Below are 21,546 nucleotides of genomic sequence, written 5' to 3'. Positions count from 1 at the left end.
CCCTTTTGCTTGGATCGACCACCAGAGGACACAGGCAGCATAGTAATAAGTAGCACCAAACACCACTACACTACACCCCCCCGTCACTTATTAACCCCTGATCACCCCATATAGACTCCCTGATCACCCCCCTGTCATTAATCACCCCCCTGTCATTGATCATCCCCCTGTAAGGCTCCATTCAGACGTCCGTATGTTTTTTAAGGATCCACGGATACATGGATCGGATCTGCAAAACACATACAGACGTCTGAATGGAGCCTTACAGGGGGGTGATCACCCCATATAGACTCCCTGATCACCCCCCTGTCATTGATCACCCCCCTGTAAGGCTCCATTCAGACGTCCGTATGTTTTTTTACGGATCCACGGATACATGGATCGGATCCGCAAAACACATACGGACGTCTGAATGGAGCCTTACAGGGGGGTGATCAATGACGGGGGTGATCACCCCATATAGACTCCCTGATCACCCCCCTGTCATTGATCATCCCCCTGTCATTGATCACCCCCCTGGAAGGCTCCATTCAGAAGTCCGTATGTTTTTTACGGATCCACGGATACATGGATCGGATCCGCAAAACACATACGGACGTTTGAATGGAGCCTTACAGGGGGGTTATCAATGACAGGGGGGTGATCACCCAATATAGACTCCATGATTACCCCCCTGTAAGGCTCCATTCAGACGTCCGTATGTTTTTTACAGATCCACGGATACATGGATCGGATCCGCAAAACACATACGGACGTCTGAATGGAGCCTTACAGGGGGGTAATCAATGACAGGGGGGTGTTCACCCCATATAGACTCCCTGATCACCCCTCTGTCATTGATCACCCCCCTGTAAGGCTCCATTCAGACGTCCGTATGTTTTTTTACAGATCCACGGATACATGGATCGGATCCGCAAAACACATACGGGCGTCTGAATGGAGCCTTACAAGGGGGTGATCAATGACAGGGGGGTGATCACCCCATATAGACTCCCTGATCACCCCCCTGTCATTGATTACCCCCCTGTCATTGATCACCCCCCTGTAAGGCTCCATTCAGACGTCCGTATGTTTTTTACAGATCCACGGATACATGGATCGGATGTGCAAAACACATACGGACGTCTGAATGGAGCCTTACAGGGGGGTGATCAATGACAGGGGGGTGATCACCCCATATAGACTCCCTGATCACCCCCCTGTCATTGATCACCCCCCTGTCATTGATCACCCCCCTGTCATTGATCACCCCCCTGTAAGGCTCCATTCATACGTCCGTATGTTTTTTACGGATCCACAGGTACATGGATCGGATCCGCAAAACACATACGGACATCTGAATGGAGCCTTACAGGGGGGTGATCACCCCATATAGACTCCCTGATCACCCCCCTGTCATTGATCACCCCTCTGTCATTGATCACCCCCCTGTAAGGCTCCATTCAGACGTCCATATGTGTTTTGCGGATCCGTGGATCCGCAAAACATGGACACCGCGGATCCGCAAAACACATACGGACGTCTGAATGGAGCCTTACAGGGGGGTGATCAATGACAGGGGGGTGATCACCCCATATAGACTCCCTGATCACCCCCCTGTCATTGATCACCCCCCTGTAAGGCTCCATTCAGACGTCCGTATGTTTTTTACAGATCCACGGATACATGGATCGGATGTGCAAAACACATACGGACGTCTGAATGGAGCCTTACAGGGGGGTGATCAATGACAGGGGGGTGATTACCCCATATAGACTCCCTGATCACCCCCCTGTCATTGATCACCCCCCTGTCATTGATCACCCCCCTGTCATTGATCACCCCCCTGTAAGGCTCCATTCAGACGTCCGTATGTGTTTTGCGGATCCGTGGATCCGCAAAACACGGACACCGCGGATCCGCAAAACACATACGGACGTCTGAATGAAGCCTTACATTCAGACTTTTTTTGGCCCAAATTAGCGGAAATTATATATTTTTTTTTTCTTACAAAGTCTCATATTCCACTAACTTGTGTCAAAAAATAAAATCTCACATGAACTCACCATACCCCTCACGGAATCCAAATGCGTAAAATATTTTAGACATTTATATTCCAGACTTCTTCTCACGCTTTAGGGCCCCTAAAATGCCAGGGCAGTATAAATACCCCACATGTGACCCCATTTCGGAAAGAAGACACCCCAAGGTATTCCGTGATGGGCATATTGAGTCCATGAAAGATTGAAATTTTTGTCCCAAGTTAGCGGAAAGGGAGACTTTGTGAGAAAAAAAAATATATATATCAATTTCCGCTAACTTGTGCCAAAAAAAAAAATATTTCTATGAACTCGCCATGCCCCTCATTGAATACCTTGGGGTGTCTTCTTTCCAAAATGGGGTCACATGTGGGGTATTTATACTGCCCTGGCATTTTAGGGGCCCTAAAGCGTGAGAAGAAGTCTGGGATCCAAATGTCTAAAAATGCCCTCATAAAAGGAATTTGGGCCCCTTTGCGCATCTAGGCTGCAAAAAAGTGTCACACATGTGGTATCGCCATACTCAGGAGAAGTTGGGGAATGTGTTTTGGGGTGTCATTTTACATATACCCATGCTGGGTGAGAGAAATATCTCGGTCAAATGCCAACTTTGTATAAAAAAAAATGGGAAAAGTTGTCTTTTGCCGAGATATTTCTCTCACCCAGCATGGGTATATGTAAAAAGACACCCCAAAACACATTGCCCTACTTCTTCTGAGTACGGCGATACCAGATGTGTGACACTTTTTTGCAGCCTAGGTGTCTTCTTTCCAAAATGGGGTCACTTGTGGGGTAGTTATACTGCCCTGGCATTCTAGGGACCCTAATGTGTGGTAAAATCGAGTTTCTGGATGTAGTGGTATCAGTGGTGGAGGGGGAGTTGGTGACAGAAGGTTTTCGCAAGCCGACCACTGCCAACTCCCTCCTCCATTTCTCCAGCTATCACCCAAGCACAGTAAAACAATCAATGCCATATGGCCAATTCAGAAGACTTGCGCGTATAAATACCACCTCAATGAGTTATGATAAACAGGCGCAGGATCTGCGCGCTAGGCTGAGACGTAGAGGGTATCCCCCAGACTTGCTAAATCAATCTATGACAAAAGCGTCACAAGTACATCAGACAGAAGTAAGGGAGGGTAAACCCTCAATAAAAGGGCCCCTACCCTTCGCCTTTTCCTTTAAATTCAGTCCTATGGCCGATAAGATAAAACAGGTCATAAAGAAAAATTAGAGTATCCTAGTGAGGGACGATTCCCTAAAACAATTGAAAGATATGAAACCAGTGATAGCGTTTATGCCATACTATACGCGATCAAGTGGTAACTAGCCATTTCAGAAAAAAACGTCTCACATGGCTGTCTGAACAGAGACCAAAAGGGAATAGGAGTTGCAGAAGCTGTTCCTTCTGCAGCTTCAATTCCCAATTACAAGTGATCTCTGTTGCAGGGATAGAACATAGGGTTTTTCCACTTATTACCTGCCGCAGCAAATTTGTGGTTTATATAATTTTATGTAGATGCGGACGCTTCTACATCGGAAAAACTATCCGCTGCTTATTTGAAAGATTCCGCGAACACCTAAACTCCTTAAAAACAGGAAAGGGTGTTCTGCGGTTAATAGATCATGTGAACAGGGCACATAGTGGAAATCCCAATGTGCTGACTTTTGCTGGCCTTGAAGTAGTTAACCGCACTGAAAGAGGTGGTGACAGAGAAAGGGAGCTTCTGAGAAGAGAAACTATATGGATCCTACGCACGGATGCATTGGGTCCGCTGGGACTAAATGAAAAAATAGATATGAGCGTATTTTTGTAATGAACCACTCTTGCTTATTGTATTTTCGTATTTTGATTTGTTCTTATTGGTTTATGTATGCTCACATATGCACCTTACATCATTGAAGAGGTCCCGTCTGACTAAAATCCCTGCCCTCCCTCTTGAGAGGCCAGGTGTTGATTACTTAGTAATTAAGCAAATTACTGCGATGATGCGGCTTCCTGTGCACTATAAGAAGGTTCCGTGACCTCTTCAGTGTTGGAAAGCCAGAAGAAGCGCATACATGCGTGAAACGGCTGTTGCTTACTTGCTGCTGTATCTGCAACCCTTGCACCCCCCTCCTGCCATGGAATAAAGTTACCTGCCTATCAACGGTGAGTCCTGCTCGTTTTGTTCTCTTTTTACTTTTATCATATATGCTCACTGCAGCTACAAGCTGAGCACCTCCGTGAGGCACCACTCCTCGGTAGTTGCTTCCTGACAATTTTAGGTTTGGTGTAGTGCCACTGGTTATCTGCTCTACATTTTACATGGTAAGTAGTTTGAAATCAAAATGTGTAAAAAATGACCTGTGAAATCCTAAAGGTGCTCTTTGGAATGTGGGCCCCTTTGCCCACCTAGGCTGCAAAAAAGTGTCACACATCTGGTATCGCTGTACTCAGGAGAAGTTGGGCAATGTGTTTTGCGGTGTCATTTTACATATACCCATGGTGGGTGAGAGAAATATCTCGATCAAATGCCAACTTTGTATAAAAAAAATGGGAAAAGTTGTCTTTTGCCGAGATATTTATCTCACCCAGCAAAAAAAAAAAATCATAATTTTCCGCTAACTTGTGACAAAAAATAAAAAGTTCTATGAACTCACTATGCCCATCAGCGAATACCTTAGGGTGTCTACTTTCCGAAATGGGGTCATTTGTGGGGTGTTTGTGCTGTCTGGCCATTGTAGAACCTCAGGAAACATGACAGGTGCTCAGAAAGTCAGATCTGCTTCAAAAAGCGGAAATTCAGATTTTTGTACCATAGTTTGTAAACGCTATAACTTTTACCCAAACATTTGTTTTTTAATCAAAGACATGTAGAACAATAAATTTAGAGAAATTTATATATGGATGTCGTTTTTAAAAAAAAAAAATTACAACAAAGTTAAAAATGTAATTTCATTGCAAAAATTTTGTTAAAATTTCGATTAATAACAAAAAAAGTAAAAATTTCAGCAGCAATGAAATAGGACCAAATGAAAGCTCTATTAGTGAGAAGAAAAGGAGGTAAAATTCATTTGGGTGGTAAGTTGCATGACCGAGCAATAAACGGTGAAAGTAGTGTAGTGAGAAGTGTAAAAAGTGGCCTGATCATTAAGGGTGTTTAAGCTAGGGGGCTGAAGTGGTTAACAGGGGAAAAAAAGGGAAAAATATATGTCATAGTTACCATTGTACTACAGCCATTTACTTGGTGTATTAAAAGGAAATATATGTACGTCCCATTAGCCGTTCTGCGTTGAATTGTTATTGCTATATTTCTTATTTGGGGGTGTAGAAAACGGAAAAAGAATGCGTCTTAATTGCCGTTCTGCAGTGAATTGTGATTATTATTTTTTGGGGGGGGTTTATTAATAAAATATATATATATATATATATATATATGTCATAATTGGTATTCAGCGGTGAAGTTACATTGTACTACAGCTATTTACGTGGTGTAGAAAAAGGAAATATCCTTACCTTCTATTAGCCGTTCTGCGTTGAATTGTGATTGTTATATTTCTTATTTTGGGTTGTAGTTATATGAAAAAGAATATGTCTTAACTGACCTTCTGGGGTGAATTGTGATAATTTTTTTGGGGGGGTTTATTAATCTGAAAAAAATATATAAGGTGTGTGTATATATATATATATATATATATATATATATAGATAAAGAAAGACACCGCGGCACATCCGTTTAGTGAAAAAAGTGAGACCCTTTATTCACCCATGCGACGTTTCGGTCCGCTTGCTGGGACCATTTTCAAGCAATACAATACTGTGAGAATTCTGGGTATTTATGCAGTCATAATCAGTGCACATTCATAATTGACAATAAGCAAAACTTTACAAAAAACAAAGTATCAATACATATCATAAATATAGAAATGTGTTCAGCCCGGAGGGAAGCAAGAATCAAAACCATAATCGATATATGCAAAACTTCCAGGTACGTATAAATATTAATATTACAGTGAAATACATAAGTGGCAATCAATAGTGAATCAATATCACCTGTACAGGTGATATTGATTCACTATTGATTGCCACTTATGTATTTCACTGTAATATTAATATTTATACGTACCTGGAAGTTTTGCATATATCGATTATGGTTTTGATTCTTGCTTCCCTCCGGGCTGAACACATTTCTATATTTATGATATGTATTGATACTTTGTTTTTTGTAAAGTTTTGCTAATTGTCAATTATGAATGTGCACTGATTATGACTGCATAAATACCCAGAATTCTCACAGTATTGTATTGCTTGAAAATGGTCCCAGCAAGCGGACCGAAACGTCGCATGGGTGAATAAAGGGTCTCACTTTTTTCACTAAACGGATGTGCCGCGGTGTCTTTCTTTATCTACACTGTACACCTTGGTAAGGTGTTTCCACTGCTGGCACCCTAACATCTTATACTGAGGAGTGCTGCCTTGAACTTTCCTTTCTATATATATATATATATATATGGAGTGCAGAATTATTAGGCAAGTTGTATTTTTGAGGATTAATTTTATTATTGAACAACAACCATGTTCTCAATGAACCCAAAAAACTCATTAATATCAAAGCTGAATATTTTTGGAAGTAGTTTTTAGTTTGGTTTTAGTTTTAGCTATTTTAGGGGGATATCTGTGTGTGCAGGTGACTATTACTGTGCATAATTATTAGGCGACTTAACAAAAAACAAATATATACCCATTTCAATTATTTATTTTTACCAGTGAAACCAATATAACATCTCAACATTCACAAATATACATTTCTGACATTCAAAAACAAATCAGTGACCAATATAGCCACCTTTCTTTGCAAGGACACTCAAAAGCCTGCCATCCATGCATTCTGACAGTGTTTTGATCTGTTCACCATCAACATTGCGTGCAGCAGCAACCACAGCCTCCCAGACACTGTTCAGAGAGGTGTACTGTTTTCCCTCCTTGTAAATCTCACATTTGATGATGGACCACAGGTTCTCAATGGGGTTCAGATCAGGTGAACAAGGAGGCCATGTCATTAGATTTTCTTCTTTTATACCCTTTCTTGCCATCCACGCTGTGGTGTACTTGGACGCGTGTGATGCAGCATTGTCCTGCATGAAAATCATGTTTTTCTTGAAGGATGCAGACTTCTTCCTGTACCACTGCTTGAAGAAGGTGTCTTCCAGAAACTGGCAGTAGGACTGTGAGTTGAGCTTGACTCCATCCTCAACCCGAAAAGGCCCCACAAGCTCATCTTTGATGATACCAGCCCAAACCAGTACTCCACCTCCACCTTGCTGGCGTCTGAGTCGGACTGGAGCTCTCTGCCCTTTACCAATCCAGCCACGGGCCCATCCATCTGGCCCATCAAGACTCACTCTCATTTCATCAGTCCATAAAACCTTAGAAAAATCAGTCTTGAGATATTTCTTGGCCCAGTCTTGACGTTTCAGCTTGTGTGTCTTGTTCAGTGGTGGTCGTCTTTCAGCCTTTCTTACCTTGGCCATGTCTCTGAGTATTGCACACCTTGTGCTTTTGGGCACTCCAGTGATGTTGCAGCTCTGAAATATGGCCAAACTGGTGGCAAGTGGCATCTTGGCAGCTGCACGCTTGACTTTTCTCAGTTCATGGGCAGTTATTTTGCGCCTTGGTTTTTCCACACGCTTCTTGCGACCCTGTTGACTATTTTGAATGAAACGCTTGATTGTTCGATGATCACGCTTCAGAAGCTTTGCAATTTTAAGAGTGCTGCATCCCTCTGCAAGATATCTCACTATTTTTGACTTTTCTGAGCCTGTCAAGTCCTTCTTTTGACCCATTTTGCCAAAGGAAAGGAAGTTGCCTAATAATTATGCACACCTAATATAGGGTGTTTATGTCATTAGACCACACCCCTTCTCATTACAGAGATGCACATCACCTAATATGCTTAATTGGTAGTAGGCTTTCGAGCCTATACAGCTTGGAGTAAGACAACATGAATAAAGAGGATGATGTGGTCAAAATACTCATTTGCCTAATAATTCTGCACGCAGTGTATATATATATATATATATATATATATATATATATATATATTCTTAATTGCTGTTCAGCGGTGAAGTAACAATGTACTACAGCGTTTTGTGGGGAGTATTATTTTAATTTAATTCTTTTATTAAACATTATGTCAGACAGACAGGTGACAGGCACTTCAAAGGGAATGGGCAGTACAGGGTTCGACTCACTCCCGGCCACCACAACATTCAACCAGTGTGCCGTCAGGGAAATGTAGCGTCCCTGGCCAAATGCACTTGTTCATGTGTCCATGGTTAAGTGGGCCTTCCCAGTAACTGCGTTGGTCAGGGCACGTGTGATGTTACGGGACACATGTTGGTGTAAGGCGGGCACTGCACACCTTGAAAAATAGTGGCGGCTGGGGACTGCATAACGCGGGGCGGCTGCCAACATCAGGCTGCGGAAGGCCTCAGTGTCCACAAGCGTAAGTGGCAACATTTCCACGGCCAGTAATTTGGAAAGCTGCGCATTTAGCGCTATGGCATGTAGGTGGGTGGCTGGGTATTTTCGCTTGCGTTCAAATGCCTGGGGTAATGACATTTGAATGCTGCGCTGGGACACAGAAGTGGATGTAGTCGCTAATGGTGCTTGTGAAGGTCCAGGTGCAGGGCGGAAGGCATCCGGGCCTGCGCCTTCGACAGGTGATTGGACAGCACGTAACACAGGGGAAGAGGAGGCCGTGGTGTGACCCGCAGACACAGATTGTGGACCCAGGCGTTCGTCCCACTTATTATAGTGCTTGGATGCCATGTGGCGGATCATGCTGCTGGTGGTGAGGTTGCTAGTGTTCACACCACGGATCATTTTGGTACGGCACAGGTTGCAAATGACAATTCTTTTATCCTCCGCACTTTCCTCAAAAAAGTGCCAGACTGTGGAACATCTTCCTCTTGGCAAGGGAGATTGCCACAAGGGGGTGCTCCAGGAAACAGTTGTGGGCCTGTTTGGTGTGGGCTGCCTTCTCCCTTTTGCCACCCCACTGCCTCTTCCACTCTTTTGTTGTGCTGCGGATCCCTCCCCCTCTGTACTGCTGTCTTTGCTCGGCTTGCCACCTTCCCAGGTTGGGTCAGTGCCTTCATCGTCCACCACCTCCTCTTCCACTTCCTCACTCTGGTCATCCTCCTGACTTGTTGACCTAACAACAACCTCAGTTATTGACAACTGTGTCTTATCCTCATCATGAACCTTTTTAGACACTAATTGCGGTTGACTTATTGGCAACTGTGTCTCATCATCATCCACCTCGTGAAACACTAATCGCAGTTCCCCACCGTCATCTTCTTCTGACTGTGGATGCTTCAGAGTTTGGGAATCAGGGCACAAGATCTCCTCATGTACCTCTTCAAGCAGGCTTGGCGAGAGGCCAAAATTAAGGGATGGCGATGAAAACAGCTCCTCAGAATATCCGAGTGTGGGATCACTTGTTTGCCAAGACTCTCCATGGTGGGTGGAAGTAGTATCAGGGTGAGGCTTCTGATGACCAGACTCTTAGCTACTGAGACTGGACTTTGTGGAGGACAGGGTGGTGCTTAACTGACTGGAAGCATTGTCTGCTGCAATCCAACCGACCACCTGGTCGCACTGGTCTGACTTTGAGAGTGGTGTCCTGCGGCGCCCTGCAAACTAGGACATAAAGTTAAGTATCATGGATGAATGTGTTTCTTGTACTCTGGCAGCAGGCGCAGTTTCACCGCGCCCAGGGCCTCTGCGTTTACCATCAGCAGCACAGCCACTTCCCAGTCCTTTACTGCTTGCCTTGCACATATTAAATGGTATATATACTTGCAAGTATGTCACACGTACACTAGCGCAGGTTTTGTAAGTGTATGTGCAAATAAAGTACACAGAATGTCACAGATATTTTTAGGATGCGCACACGTTAAATAGGTGGTATAGCGCAAAGTAATGTCGCTGTCACCACTGCCTAATAAAAAAATTACACTGAATGAATGTCACTGATATTTAGGATGTGCACACGTTAAACAGGAGGTATAGCACAAGTAATGTCGCTGTCACCACCGCCTAATAAACAATTACACTGAATTAATGTCACTGATATTTAGGTTGCAGTAACGTTATACAGGAGGTATAGCGTAAGTAATGTCGCTGTCACTACCGCCTAATAAAAAATTACACTAAATGAATGTCACTGATATTTAAGATGCGCACACGTTAAATAAGAGGTATAGCACAAGTAATGTCGCTGTCACCACCGCCTAGTAAAAAATTACACTGAATTAATGTCACTGATATTTAGGATGCGCACACATTAAACAGGAGGTATAGCGCAAGTAATGTCGCTGCCACCAGCAGCAAATAAATTCAACTGAATGTCACTGATATTTCAGATACACAAATGTCATACAGGAGATGTAGCGCAGGTAATGTAACTGTCCACAGCGGACACCATCTAAAGATATTTTTAGGCTGCACACACGTTACACAGGAGATGTAGCGCAGATAATGTCGCTGTCACCAGCGGCGAAAAACATTAGACTAAATGTCACTGATATTTTGGATAGGCAAATGTCATACAGGAGATGTAGCGCAGGTAATGTAACTGTTCGCAACAGACACCGTGTACAGAACAAGTACACTGGATATCACAGATATTTTTAGGCTGCGCACATGTTAGACAGGAGATGTAGCGCAGATATTGTCGCTGTCTGCAAGCTATTTAGCGCAGTTTGCACAAAAAATATATATTGCTGCCACACACAATAGTCCTTAAAAGGTTTTTTGCGTCTATAACAAGTATAAAAACGAAAATATTGCTATTTCAGTCCCTACACTATCTCTCACTTCTGCTCTCCAGCTCTCCCTGACTAATACTGAGCCGAACACGTGCCATCGGGTGCTATATAGCACGCGATGACGTGCTCCGGCCTGCCAATCACTGTAATGCCAGTAACCAACATGGCTACGGCATTACAGTGAATGGCAGTACTTACCTGCACGTTTTTTGCCGGCGATGTGCCGAGCCCAAGTACTGTTCGGCCGAGCATGCTCGCCAAACACTAATCGTGATCCAAAACCAGGTGCGGCTCTAAACACAGAACAGATGCAGATCTTTCCCTTATGGCTGTGGAGGCTCCAATCCTGGTTTATGCTCACAATCAGTGATAGAAATGACTAACCAAAACACTGACATGTGAATGAGGCTTAAGTGTTATTCCAGTTTACAAATGAGGCCAACATATGTTTAGAATTGTTGTAGCTAGCTGTCACCTGTTTAGTGGGTACAACATATTTACACAAATGGCTATTCAAGCCACATTTGAAGAAACCCTTATAGGAAAGCCAGTTAGTGGGTTTGCTAGTCTGAGACCAATACATAGAGGGTGCCACCAGGTTGCCTATAGTTACACCCAGTCTCGCCACAAACCTACAACCACTAGAAAATATATCTTTCACTTGGGGGTCATTATCTAATATAGGTAAATATTTGGCGATCAAGGAAATAATCTGATTATACTCAAGGGAAAAATCAGTGGAGAATGTAATACATTCATTGTCTGATGTTTGTTGTTTAGCAAAAAAGTCCTATTTTTGGTTTGGGCGATATTCATGGCACGTTATATCATCCATGTGGGGTAACCCTATTCTTTGAGACGATCGCTAATGGTAACAGGCACAGTGTGCCCTGATAAATTCACCTAAAGGTATGCTGCAGATAGTGTGCTTGGGATGACAGCTATCCAGGGGTGCACCTAGCCTTTCTGCTGCCTGAGGCGAAAACTGAAACGGCACCCCTCCTTCCTCAATGCCAATTTCTTAACCCAACCTCTTCCCTTCAGTCCATGGCTATTCGGCTGCCTCCCTCTTCCCCCTACCTGGTGCTGCCTGAGGCGATCTCCTCACCTGGCCTCAATGGTGGTGCACCCCTGTAGCTATCTGCAGCAAGTATAATACAAAGAACGGGGTTACAATTCTAAACATACGTTGGCCTCATTTGTAAATCGTAATAGCAATTACATTGCTCATATTATTGAGTGCAACAAATGTAATCTTCAGTTTATAGATTGCACTACACGTGGCTTGAAAACTAGAATTGGTGAACATTAGAACAGTATAGCCAATCCTGAACATAAAAGCCTTTCTGGTGCTGCGATACACTTTGTGAATATGCACCAAGGAGATACAGTAAAGTGGTGTACAGTGGTGAAATCAATCAAAAAGGTGCACCGACCCAAATGAGGAGGAGATTGAAGGAGGGTTCTCATCAGACGTGAAGACTTTTGGATACTTACTATGGACAGTCGTTATACAAATGGCTTAATCCTTAAAACGGATTTGGCTTATTTTCATTAATTATGCTATTATTCTTTATTATTTGTTTATTGGTGTCTGTTCACATTATGCTACTGAAACCCATTTGCGTTTGCCATGTATTCTTGCGTTTTCTTGCATATTCTTTATAGGTACAGTCCACTGTTCCATGCAAGATTTTCCAAAGTGTTGTTCTCCATGCATGCCTTGATTTTCTGCATTTAAACTCATTTTATCTGTTATGTATTATACCATGACTAAGGGCTCCTCTGCCCCAAACCAGACAGCACTATGTTTTTAACTTTTTTATGTCCTGAAATAAAATAAAGACATTTTACGCTTATCCTAAGTGTGCTGAGCAAACTACACTTCAGACAATTTATTTTTTACCGCTATTTCAGGAAAAATTTATTTATTACCACGAAGCGCAAGGAAATTTGGCTTCGTGACTAATCAAATTTTTCCTGCAATTCGGATCGAAGTCCACTTTGTTAACTTTGATACACTCAACACAATGAATACCCTATAGGCGGGGGTAATTTTTTTTTCTTACGGATCTATTCTAGTAAACAATAACAGTAAAATTATTAAGCTTACCCCCAATTTGAGAATCAAGACCTAATGGAATTGCTTATGTAATAACCAGAGTGGACACCCCTGTAACAGTAGAACAAGACAGGTTATTCACCCCAATTTGATAATCAAGGCGTTATAGAATTGCTTATCTAATAAACAAGGTGAACACCAAATAACATTAACATTAGAAAGATTATTCACCACAATTTGAGAATCAAGACCTAATAGAATTGCTTATCTATTAAACAAGGAGGACACTGTTCAATTAGATTGTCTGTGCCCTTCACAGGAATTGATATAAACTGTGATGTCTCCTATGGATTCAGTTTCAGAATACAGTCCTTGCACTGTCCCTGCGGTCTCCCTATGCTCACCCTACAGTGTGTAAAAACTCTTTCTATGATCTTCCACCACTATCTCTGCACTCTCCATATCCAATATTTCACAATTAAAAGCTTTTTTCAACACTGTCCCTAGTGCTTGCAACATCTCTCCCTATGCTCAGCTCACAGTGAAAAGGTGGAGCCCGTGCAGGATGAGGCTTTTAAAGGGCTGTGACATCAGAGGGGATGTCTAGCTGCTGATTGGCTGTCTGCATGGTATTATGGGGGATCTTGCATTCCCGAGGTTCTTACTTTCACTTTGTAACACGTGTAGCTGCCATTTTAGGGAAAAAAAATTATTATTACCACGAAGCGCAAGGTAATTCAGATTAGTTGTGAATTGAATTTTTCCTAACGTTCGGATCAAATTTCACTTCAGATGCTTTGATTCGCTCAACACTAAGGTACCTTAGGGGCTCTGTAAATGTGACAAGGCGCCGGAGAACCACTGCAGAGAAATCTGCCCTCCAAAAGCCAAATGGTTCTTTGTGTTGCTTTTTCTCCTGTTGACCCTTGTGAAAATGAAAAATATGGGGCTAAAGCATAATTTTATTAGAAAAAATTTAATTTTTCATTTCCACAGCTAAGTTTTTCTAAATTCTATGACACGCCTGTGGGATTAAAACACTTTTTCAATCTTGGGATAAAGCAACATTTTATTGGAAGAAATAACATTTTAAATTTTCACAGCCATGTGTCTCTAACTTTTGTGAAATGCATGTTGGGACAAAGTGCTCACTGCACCTCTCAAAAAAATTCCTTGATGGGTGTAGTTTCCAAAATAGGGCATGTTTTTTGGGGGTTCCAGTGTATGGGTAACTCTGGATCTCTTGAAAGGAGACATCACGACCAAAAACCTTTCATCCAAAAATGATATGGTACTCTTTTCCTTCTTGGTCCCACTGTGCACTGTAGACTGTGCTGGGCGTTCTGCACTGGGGTTACTGCAGCTTAACTCCAATTCATGTGAATTGGAGCTAAGCTATAGTATGCTGGTGCCAGAAATGACAGTCATTGCAGGTCATCAATATTTAAAGGAATTGTCCGAGTTAGTTTTTTGTCCTTTGTATGTTTCTAACTAATCAATTGTAAAGGCTTTACCATGCACTTTATCTGCAGTTGCTTTTTCAGATCTCACTGAGGGTCACATGACCTATGATGTCAGCTTCTCTCCTTGCTCTGATGATGTTTCGTGCACAAGCCTGAGACAGCAGATATGTGTCTGTACACGAGATGTCACTGTGCTGGCCATGCCCCCATGCACGGCTGTCTGCTCTCTCCCTGGATTCTTCCGGAAAAACCTTAACCCCTTCACCAACACAGACTCAGGGATGAAAGGCTTTACTGAGTAGCTGCAAGAAGTGAAGAGACAAATGCTGGGATCTGCCTTCCTCATCCTGCAGACACAGAGCTGATAGACTGGAAGAGTTCTGCAGAGCATTGCACAAGAACAGGTAGGGGGGGAGATCATGTGTGTATCAGCAGTGTCATTGTACAGCTGGGACTTGTAGTCCTACACATAGAACATGCTGCTAAGTCTCCCATCATTCAGACATGTCACTCAGGGCACACTTATATTCACTTACTTTGCAGAGCAGGGGGAGGGGCAAAAATATTCATGAGAAAAACCTCAGAGATTTGATTGCTGCCCATCAGATTTACAGTGCTATATTCTTTTTTTTTTCATAACTCAGACTACCCCTTTAAGTCCTGGAAAACCCCTTTAAGTTATCTAAAGGTCCCCATAAAAAGATGGGTTATATGGAACATTTGTGAAGCTTTTCCTAGGGAGGAGGCAAAGGCAAGTGTTACAAAAGGATCAGATTTTGCAAGCTGCAACAGTTACAGGTATAAACCTAAAGTAGAAAGGTCATACCCCCTGATCTGCGACAGGGACAGGACTCATCTCAGGTTAATTTGCATATGTATCAAATGTTTTTTTTTACACAATAAAAGCACACAGAGCTATGGGGACTGGGTATTGCGGATGTGCTAGCGGCCATCTAGCAACCCATGTCCTCAGCTCTATACACAAAATCCCAGTGACAGGTTCCTTTTAAGCTGTGACAGAGAAAGAACTGCAGCTGAAAGGCAGTGATGAGCTGTGATGAGAGAGCTGCAGCAGAAAGGACATGCCTCTGAGGTGTGACAAGAAAAGGGCAGCAGAAAGGGCACGGACCCTGAGGAGAGAACTATAGAAGAAAGAACACTCCCATTGATCTGCCAGCCTGAAGGAACTGTACAATGAATGGGGAGATCTATGGATCCACGTGAAGTAGAGGGCTTGTTATAGCTTTGTCAGAAAGAGATTTTCATGTACTATATAACATCTGATTATCATTTTCTACATTAATTGATATCCACTTTAATGTCATTGTCCCTGTTGTTCTAAGGTAGTAAAGAGCTTAATGTCAGTATCTTTTGTGATGTAAGGTAGCAGTACAAGAGTTAAAGGGGTCGTCCGGGTTCAGAGCTGAACCCGGACATACCCTTATTTTCACCCAGGCAGCACCCCTGATGTTAGCATTGAAGCATCTCATGCTCCAATGCGCTCCCTTGCCCTGCGCTAGATAGCGCAGGGGAAGGGCTCATTTGTTTACAATAACACACTGCTGGGCGGAAGCTTCTGCCCAGCAGTGTGTTCGGGGATGTCACTGGCTCTGATGGGCGTGCTTTAGCGCTAAAACCCTGCCCATCGGTGTCGGGCTTCCTGGCAGCCCCATAGAGAGCCCGGTTCGTCACCGGAACTCCTAAAAATGCCTTTGTCCTGCACGATTTAGCGCAGGGCAAAGGAGAGCATCTGCTCCGATGCTCAAGTGTCACAGTGGGGGAAACTCCCCACTGTGCGATAATGGGTATGCGGGAAAGCAGCTAGGCCAGGATGCCAGGATCAGGGAGCAGGTCACCTCCTAAAGCATCCCTAATCCTCGCCCTAACTCCTCACCGTATGAGCGGACCTGGATGGTAGGACGGCTCATACCCAGGAAACCTAGGACCCTGATTCGCCCTGATAATCCCTCACATAGGAGCACGGGAGAGACGACCTGTTCTTCCAAGACACGGAAGAGCAGGAGTCTCTGCAGGCCTAGCAGCAAGGAAAGGAAGCCAAGTGGAACAGCAGGTAAGTATCCAGTGGTAGGGATAACCACTGAACCAAGAACCCAAGACGTAACTTACTTGCCGCAGCTGCTGGACTGCACAACAAATGACCACACCAAGGTGAACTGGAACCCATACAAACATACTGGAATCCAAACACCAAACGGATGCAGTATATACTGAAACACAGAAACCAGCACTCCAGAAACAGCTCACAGACTTTACTTTTGGTTCTCCCCTCTGGGAAACCATGGAGCCTCCTTCCAGAGGCACAACAAACAGGGTACGACTTGCATACATGCCGGACATAAAACACAAACTGACCAGACATGTAACAACAACAAGGCGAGACACCACACCCTGAACATAAACCCACACCAAACAACCTCACAGGTAAGGTAGGGGAACATGGAGGATAGAATGGGAAGACATCGCTGGAGACATCGATGTCCCACTAGGTGACCCCCACACTGGGGAACATCCAGACAAGGAGCATAACTCCAGCACACACCAAGGCTGGAGTACAACAGACTCCTGGCCTTAAGCCACAGATATAAGAAGCACTTAGTGACCACACCCAGCAAGGTAGTTAACCCCTCCAGCATCAGACAGAGGAGGAACCAGGAGAAGGGGAACAAAGCACACACATGCAGAAGCTAGTAAATGGTACAACATATAAAATAATCCTATACTCACCTGGTCTCCCTCACTGTTTTCAGCACAGCCTCTCCTGTCTTCCTACTGTTCTTTGTATAAAAGACTGCAGTGGTGATGGTATGGCACGTACTGTATGGCACGTAACTGTTACAGTCTACTACTGGTCTCAGAGGCATATTGCATAAGACTGCTGCTGCCAATGATAGGCTGTAGCGTTCATGTGTGATATACTTCAGAAAAGTAAAGGTGGACACATCTGTAAACTTCTAAACATGGGAGCCTATGGGTGACAAATCTTGTAAATTTAAGTTTATAGAATTTTTCAAAAAATAAATTTACAACATTAGTGTAAAACATGGGTATAAAGAAACAGGTTCTAAATACAAGATGACTTTCAATAATCACTTATCGAAGTTACATCCATTTTGTTAGTAGAGTACATTTTGAATTAAATACCCTTTTGATTACAATCTAACTTAACCTGATTTCAACAGGTAACTTTAAATTTTGGACTTATGAAGCCTTATGACTCAGACGATCCACTAATAATCACCTTAAGTCTAAATATGACATATTAAACATTAAAACTTTGGTAGGTGTTAGTACCTTTATTATATCAGGTGTTAATACCTAAATAGGCAAAATAACCTTAACACACTGAATTTAATTCATGACATTTAATTCCTGTCATTTGCATTAGTGTGTAAATTTCTGTCTAAAATCTACCAGCTATGTAGGAAATCAACTGGAAGTATATGTGGTAAAATCCTTTCATATAGTATAAAGGCACCCTTACACAGACTGCCCATGTCCATGTTCCACTCTCTCACACAGACTGTTTGCAATACCCCCTCTCTCACATAAATTGCTCTCTATGACCATCTTTGTTATACAGACTGCTCTCCATGGTATCCTTTCTGCGATACAGGTGGAAGGGGGGCTTGAGGATATTGTAGGAAATATTGCAGACACCAGACTTGCAAAACAATGATGCTATACTTAATGGTGCACGACTAATAACAGATGAACACTGTATTAACACAGTGAGCAAGAGCAGAATAACTAATCTGGAACAGGTACACAGGTCTCTCTCAGATATGCCCTGGGATGTTCTGGTACATGGTTCCTTTAACAGTCTCTGGGGTTATTTATGCAACACAGACTTTGCACTCAATTAGAAAAGTGTCTGATGTCTTTAGCTGCATGTAGACACTGCAAGGAACAGCCAATTGTTTGGAAGGAAGTGTTCCCTCCCGACAATTGGCCACTTATTAAGTGGAATTGAAGCTCTGCATTTACATACAGCGATCACCTCCACAGTATGAGGACTAGTGATGACTGCTTCAATCACTCATCCCCATACAAAATCATTGTTCCTGGCCAAAATAGTGCTCTTTAGACAGCACAATCTGCTGCCCAGGAACAATTATTAAGATTTCGGATCATTTCACCCGATCTCACCCGATTGCTGTATAGAAGTCTCCAAATATAAAACATTGTTGCTTCTCAGAGTGACTGGCCACTCTTTGAAGTCTCTGGCTCTTTGGTGTCTGATCTGCTGTATGGAACCAACTAATCTGGGTATCTCTGTAAAGAATAAATCAAGGCAACTGGACATACTGTAGATTTCTTGAAAACGTTTCACTCGTTCTTCCAACGAGCTTTCTCAATTCTGAGTGACTGTACAAGAATTCTCTGGGAATAAATATGTAACTGAATCAACATCTGGTAATTATACCCAGCATGGGGTCAGAGGTCATTAAACCCAGCATGGGGTCAAAGGTGTTGATTCCATTATCCTAATTGGAGTCAGTAGGTGATAAAGACTTCCCAGAAAAAGGTGTCAAGACAGCATTGTATATGGCACACAATAGATGTCTAACCCCCCACCTCTATTCAAGCTTGGCTTCTCCATTTTTATGTAGATGGCCTCCTTCACACCTCGTTTGTACCAATCGGCCTTCTTATCCAAAACACGTACTTGACTGTCTTCAAAGGTGTGACCTGTTTCTTTTAGATGTCAGTACACGGCTGAATCTTGACCAGAGGTTTTGGCTCTTCTATGCTGAGCCATACGCTGATGTAGTTGTTGTTTTGTTTTGCCGATATACAGTTCTGAGCATTCCTCATTGCACTGGACTGCGTACACAATGTTGTCCATCTTGTGTTTAGGCGTTGGGTCTTTGGGGTGAACCAGTTGTTGCCTCAGTGTGTTGCTGGGTTTAAAGCAGACAGGGATGTGATGTTTATTAAAAATCCTTTTGAGTTTCTCAGACACCCCAGCTACATATGGGATAACCATATTATTGCTTCTGTCAGGCTTCTCGCCCTCACTGGTAGTCTTGGTGCTCTTTCTTCTCCTTCCTTCTGTTTTGACAAAGGCCCAAACTGGATACCCACAAGTTTTAAGTGCCCCTCTGAGGTGTTTGAATTCCTTCGCCTTGGCCTCTGTGCTGGTGGGGATTTTCTCTGCCCGGTGGTGTAGAGTCTGGATGACTCCCAGTTTGTGGTCTAGAGGATGGTGGGAATCAAATAGCAGGTACTGGTCTGTGTGTGTTTGGTTTTTGATAGACCTCTATTCCCAGCTTCCTTCCCTCTTCCACTGTTATAAGACAGTCCATAAACGCCAGTTTGTTGTTCTGCATATCTTCCCGTGTGAAATTGATGTTATGATCCACTGAGTTGATGTGGTCGGTGAAAGCCTGTAACTCTTGTTTATGAATTTTAACCCAAGTGTCATCCACATATCTGAACCAATGACTCGGTGTAATTCCCTTGAAAGTGGTCAGGGCTTTCCTTTCTACTACCTCCATATACAGGTTCGCTACAATAGGTGAGACTGGCGATCCCATAGCACAGCCATGTTTTTGCTTGTAGAACTTGTCCTTATACTTGAAGTAGGTGGTACTCAGACAAAGGTCCAGTAAGGCACACACTTGGTCTGGGCTAAGTTCTGTTCTGCAGCCTAAGGTGTTGCCTAGTAGCAACTGTTTCCTGACTGTTTCAATTGCCTCTGTAGTGGGTATGCAGGTGAAGAGGGATGTAACATCATAGGAGACCATTGTTTCTTCTGTGCCCAATACCAAGTTCTGGATTTTGGTGGTGAAATCCTGAGAGTTCTGTATGTGATGTTGTGTGTTTCCAACCAAGGGCGCTAGGATTCTGGCTAAGTATTTTGCCACATTGTAGGTCACAGAGTTGATGCTGCTGACAATTGGCCTGAGAGAGGTCCCGTCCTTATGTATCTTAGGAAGTCCATAAATACATGGAGGGGCTTCCCCAGGGTAGAGGCGATGATACATGGCCCGATCAATGATTTTGTCCTTTTCTAGTTGTTGTAGTAGTTCTATAACCTTCTTGGTTGGGTCTCGTCTTAGGGCCTCATATGTGTTGTTATCATCCAGGAGTGTGGTCACCTTGGCATAGTAGTCAGATGTATTAAGTACAACCGTGCATCTTCCTTTATCCGCAGGCAGGATGGTGATGTTTGTGTCTTTCTTCAGGGATGTAACCACCCTCCTTTCTTCTCTAGTCAAGTTTGAAGGAGGTGGTTTGGCACTGGCTAGAGCTGCAGACACTTTAAGGCGAAGTTGTTCAGCCTCACCCTGTGGTACTTTGTTGCTGTGGATTGAGGCTTCAGTGGCTGAAATAATCTCAACTATTAGTATGGTTCTTGGTGTGATTGTGAAATTCAGCCCTTTCGCAAGGACATCCATCTCAGGCTGGGTGACAACCCGGTCTGAAAGATTCTGCACCTATTTCTCTTTGTTTTGCACTGTCCTAGTTTCCTCCTTTCGCCTCCATGTCAGTTCCTCACTGGTATGGCTGTTTGCAGTTCGGGATAACAAAATGCAGAACTTGTTCTTCTGCCTCTCCTTGCTCTTAGTGTGCTGAGCTAGCTGTGCATGTACTGTGAAATCTGTTACTTTCCTCCACATTTCAGCGGGTAGCTGCAAAGTCAGGTCCTCTTCCAGCTGACTGATAGTTTGTTTCAAGGCTTCAACTGTGAAATGGGTCTGTCGTACCCGTTCATTTAGTAGTTGCTTCTGGGCTTTTTGTAGAATCATCTCAGCTCTGTGACCCTTCACCGTGGAGTCCAAACTGATGCTGCATGGTACCAGCCCCTGTTTTCGGCATCTGAGGTTGAAACGCAGGTGGTTCCTATAGTCTGCCAGTTTTCTTGCTGTCTTTTCATATTCTCGTACAAGTTTTACCCCCAAAATGTGTTGCAATATGTCTGTGAAGGTTCTAATTTATCCAGGTCATGGTATATCTGATATACCATGACCTGGATAAATGAGAACCTTCACAGACAACTAATCTGGGGTTGATGCAATTAATAATGCTGCATTTACATTGTTCTTTCCCAATAACTGCCTGCTCGTCAGTGGAGGGGAAGAGCTACATTTACATGCAGTCTTCGCCTCCTGCTAATGCTTGTCCTCATACAAATTCATTGTTTCTGGGCAGCAGATCACTG

At 43.3% G+C, this 21,546-nt stretch overlaps 1 pseudogene; it reads right to left on the bottom strand.

Annotated features, from left to right (window-relative positions):
• Positions 1-18,951: 18,951 nt before the first annotated feature.
• LOC120991701 lies at positions 18,952-21,332 on the bottom strand (annotated as a pseudogene).
• Positions 21,333-21,546: the final 214 nt, after the last annotated feature.

Source organism: Bufo bufo, chromosome 2, assembly GCF_905171765.1.
Source record: "Bufo bufo chromosome 2, aBufBuf1.1, whole genome shotgun sequence".
Classification (NCBI taxonomy): Eukaryota; Metazoa; Chordata; class Amphibia; order Anura; family Bufonidae; genus Bufo; species Bufo bufo.
Note: the sequence above shows the minus strand (reverse complement) of the source record. Positions and strands in the feature narration are given on the sequence as shown.